The following is a 5414-nucleotide window of genomic DNA, read 5'->3' on the forward strand; positions in this document are numbered from 1 at the left end:
AGACGTTAAAATCTGGTCACCCTACTCATGTTGTTATGCAAATTGTCCAGTTTTCAATAAAGAAAAATAAGACACACAAAGAAACAGGAAAGTATGCCCACCCATGCAGGAGAAAAATAAACAAACCATCCTGAGAAAGCCCCAGCCTTGGTTCTACTAACTAAAGACTTTAAAATCAACTGTCTTAAATGTGTGCAACAAGACATGGGAAATCATGGAAAAAAACTAAGACAAATCAGGAAAATTACATATGAATAAGGAATATCAGTAAAGAGGCAGGATATATAAAAGGAATAAAGTAGAAATTCTAGAGCTGAAAAATTCCCTAAGGGGCTTCATTAGAGTTGAGCAAGCAGAAGAAAGAACTGGCAAACTTGAATCTAGGACAAATGTGATTGTCTCATCTAGGGCACAGGAAGAGAAAGAACATAGAGGAAGCAAAGCCTGATGAATCTGTGAGGGACACCATCAATTGCACCAACACATGCCTTATAGGAGTTCCAGAAAGAAGAGAAAAAGGCAGAAAAAGTATTTGAAGAAATAATGGCTGAAACTTCCCAAATTTGATGAAATACATGAACTACACACCAAGAAGCTGAACAAGTTACAAGTTAGGATAAACTCAAAGAGATAGACACCTAAATGCATCATAGTTAAACCATGGAGTCAAAGATAAACAGAATCTTTAAACCAGCAAGAGGAAAACAACTCATCACATACAAAAATCTCATCAGAAACCAGAGGCACAGAGGAAGCAGAGTTGCCTTGGCCCACACATTGAATACACAAACACTAAAGAAAGCTGATGAGTAAAAAAGTTCTGTGCATACTCTTCATATCTGACCCTACAGATAAGCAAAAAAAGTCCCCACAAAATTAACCTGTGGGCCCCAGGTTGGACACCCCTGCTATAATGACATATTCAAACTGCTAAAAGAAAAAAGCTTCATTAAGAATTTTAGATTTAGCCAAACTTCTTCAAAAAATGCAGAATTTAAAGTGCTCCTAGATAAAGAAAAACTAAGAATTCATTGCTAGGAGAACTCACATCTACCCACAGAGATGAAGATTGTCATTAAAGGTAACTACCTAGGTAAGTATTAAATGAAATGCAGTTTGTATTTTTGTTTGTAATTCTTCTGACCTAAAAGACAACTACATAAAGCAGTAATTGTGAAATGATGTTGACAGGCTTATAACTACAAAGATGTGGTTTGTATGGTGATAACAGACAGAGGACGGGGGAAGAAATACAATTTTTAAGTACTATGGAAATGAGTTTGGCATTAATCTGAACTAGATTTTGTTAAGATGTTAACTGTAGTCCCCAGGCAACCACTACTAAAAAATAGAAGGAAATGAAAATCAACACTAGAAAATATTGTTTAACTATAACACCAAGGGAGGCAGTACTGTGGAGAAACAGATGAAGATCCTGTGCAAAAAGAAAAGAGCAAATACCAGACACAGCTCCCACTTTATCCATAAGTACACTAGAAGAGAGACAATGAAATACTCCAGTACTCAAGAGACAAAGATTGGCAAAACATGATGTGTTATTTACAAGAGACACACCTTAGATTCAAAGACACAAATAGGTTGAAAGTACAAGGATGGAAATACCATGAAAATAACCAAAAGATACGTGTTGTGTTCAGACAAAATAGAGTTTAAGGCAAAAATTGTTACAAGGAGCACAGAAGGACATTACATATTGATAAAAGGGCCAACTCATCAGGAAGCCAGAACAAATAAACAATAAACAAATACACACTTTGAATAACAGAGCCTCATGGCTCGGCACCTGTAGCTCAAGCAGCTAAGGCACTAACCACATACCAGAGCTGGTGGGTTTGAATCCAGCCTGGGCCTGCCAAACAACAATGACAATGACAACCAAAAAATAGCCAGGCGTTGTGGTGGGTGCCTGTAGTCCCAGCTACTTGGGAGGCTGAGGCAAGAGAATAGCTTAAACCCAGGAGTTGGAGGTTGCTGTGATGCCACAGCACTCTACTGTGGGCAACAGCTTGAGGCTCTATTTAAAAAAAAAACAAAAACAAAAAAAACCAAGAAAAATAGAGCCTCAGGGCATGAAGCAAAAGCTGACAAAATTAAAGGCATAGATAATTTAATAATTATTAATTAACTATTAATGTTAAAAAAGAAAAGATCAACAAAAAGATTTTAAATCAATAGTCTAAACTTATAAGAAACTAGAAGAAGCTGGGTGTGGTGGCTCATCTGCAATCCCAGTGCTCCAAGGCGGAGGCAAGTGGATTGCTTGAGCTCAGGAGTTTGAGACCAGCCTGAGTGAGAGCAAGACCCCGTGTCTACTAAAAACAGAAAAACTAGCTGGACGTTGTGGTGGGCACCTATAGTTCCAGCTACTCGGGAGGCTGAGAGAGGGATTTCTTGAGCCCAGGAGTTTGAGGTTGCTATGAGCTGTGACACTGGGACACTCTACCTAGGGGAACAGAGTAAGACTCTGTCTCAGAAAAACAAACCAACAAAAAAAACCCAAACTAGAGGAATACCAAATTAAACCAAACTAAGCACAAAGAAGGAAATAATAGATGAGAGGAAATTAAAAAAAAAAAAAGACTAGAAAAATAATAGAGAAAATCAACAAAAGTCAAAGTTGGTTTTTTAAAAGGATCGATAAAATTTACAAAACTTTAGCTAGACTGATTAGGAAAAAACTAAAATTGCTAAAATCAAGAATAAAAGAGGGGACATCACTGTTGACTGGGAAAGGGATCCTGACTGAGTACTTTTGTAAAAGGGTTATCCCAGTAGAGTATAAATCATTTTATGCCTATTTTTGGCATGAACATTCTGTTACATAAGCATTCAAACCTTGTCCTTTTCTTCCAAAGTACTTTCCCTTAATTGTTTATCCTTACAACATCCTTAGAATGTGGGAGCAGTTGTATTTAGTAAAATGTAATCATTAGGAACTTGTGTTTGATTCAGGCGGATCTGAGTTGTGGATCTGGCTCATATAGTATATCTTGGTTTAGATTTTGAGTAAGTCAATTATTACATTTCTCCAGATGCGGCAACAGGCTGAACACCATAAATACAAATAAATACTTAATCCTCTTGAGGGGGGGAGATTCCATGAGGATTAAATGAGATAATCTGTGTAAACAATCCAGTACAGTCCCAGGCTCACAGTGGCCTACAGTGATGGTCACTTTGGAATGGAAAACTGAGTTTCTTAGCAGTCAGAAATCAAAGTGGCTGGTTAAGTGGCTCCTTTGTCATGGATGAATAATTCAAAAACAGTCAGTTATGGACAAGAATGCTGATTTTATTTTGCTCCTAACAAGTTAGAGATGATAAAAGAAAAACTTAAGGCAAAATAAATTTAACAGTTTATTTGAGCAAAGATTGAGCCCACATCTGACAACCCTCTGAACCAGACGAGGTTCAGAGAGCTCCACTCAGCAACACGGACAGACGGTGAGTATTTGTAGACAGAAGAAGACTGCAGGAAACAGAAACAAAGAGCAAAAGAGTGGACTGTTTTTTTAAAAAGTTACTTTCTTTGTAAAGGTTAAGGCCCAGGGGACTTTCTTATCATGCTGGCTAAAAGTGGCCTGTCTGGGGATTTGGCTATTTTCACTCCTGATTTCTCTGAAGGTCAGATAAACAACTTGGTTTTGCCTTGGTGGTCTGGAAATTTGGCACAAGTAACTCCATTTGGGGGCCCAGTGTAGGAGCTCAGTTCAAACCAGTAGCCTCCTATAAATTTTATTTAACAGAGATCATTAGGATTATGAGATGACACCTTGTTATAGTGATCATTTATAATTTATCTTACATTTAAATATGTCTTATTATTTTTGTTTTTCAGGATATTAAAAAAGTCCAACAACGCTACGAATCAGTCTTTATATTTTTAAATATTTCGGTTGTGGCTTTCTCTGCAAGCCCCACTTCCTGGCTTTGGTCTGTAACCTGTACACAGTCCACTAGATGGTAGTATATTAACATACGACGTAAATGAAACAGCCGCGCACCCGAGCCCCCTATTCACTTAGTTTAATAAGAAATGAAGGTTTTCCTGTAAGTGGTGAGTTAGGACTAAATCTATGTTTCCGGTCACAAAATTAATTAAAATCAATTCTGATGAGTGAATAGATGCTGAAGGAATAAGTACGATAAAGTACCTACACTGTACCAGTCCCTAAGACAGGCACTGCAGACACAGACACCTCAGATGGTAGGGGTCAGTCTCCCTGATCTTGCCATATCTCCTCGTTCAACAAGTGAGAAAACAGTATTAGGGAGTCATATAACTACAGAGAGGGGAAGCCAAGACTTGTCAGTGGCAAGGGGAAGATAATGAACTTGAATTTACAGCGTCAGTGGGTCACATCAATGTAGCAGAGTGAGTGGAACCAGCCCAAGCCAGAGTGAGACTTGGTCACTAGAGTTGCCCGTGAGGATCAGGCCAGAGGTGTGCAGGGAGGAGGCATCTCTGCAGAGGGTGGCCTGCGGCAAAAGTGTCTGTTAAAGAACTGACAGCTGAAGCATAATTCCCAAAGAGTAAGGAGAAAATGGCAGAGGGTTTAGGGAACACGCGTTGGAGACAGACCTAAGTTTCAATCCTGGCTTCATACTTCCCCTCCTAATACTTAACCCCTGACTCCTTGCAATAATCCTATGAGGGACAAATTATTTCTATTTTATAGCCCTCCCTCCACTCCCTACAGGGAGCCCTGAAAAAATTGATGTGTGAGTCAATCATATTGGAAGTCTGTGCACCTTGCCCACGTGTAAAGGGTAGGGACTGACTCAGCAAATGTTTATCTAGAGCCATAACTAGGGAATTGAGGCTTAGAGAATATAGGAATCGACCCGGGGTCATGGTGCATGATCCATCCAATGTTCAAATGTGGACAGTTTGCATTAGGCTGATACTGCTGACCACCACATGTGATGTTTCTCCAGGCATAACATTTAGGACAGCACCTCTGTATGTGAGTCTCCTTGTATCAGAGTTCTCCAGAGAAAGAACCAGTAGGAAGTGAACACACACACACAAACACACGGATTTATTTCAAGGAATTGGCTTTGCAATTGTGGGAGCTGACAAGTCCAAAATCTGCAGAGCTGGCCAGCAGGTTGGAACCCTCAGGCAGGAGCTGATGCTGTGCTCTTGAGGTTCACTTTCTTTTCCTCAGGGAAATCCTAGTTTTTTTTTTTTTTTTTTATTGAATGGTAACTGTGCACATTGATGCACTTTGGGGGTACAGTGTGGTGTTTTCACACACAATCCATGACATTTCCATCAAACTGGTTAACATAGCCTTCATGTAACTTTCTTAGTTATTATGTCAAAACATTCATATTCTACTCATAGAAAGATTCACTTGTACCCTTGCAAGATGAACCACAGAAGTGAA

Source organism: Otolemur garnettii, unplaced genomic scaffold (assembly GCF_000181295.1).
Source record: "Otolemur garnettii isolate 467f Iridium unplaced genomic scaffold, OtoGar3 scaffold00046, whole genome shotgun sequence".
NCBI lineage: Eukaryota > Metazoa > Chordata > Mammalia > Primates > Galagidae > Otolemur > Otolemur garnettii.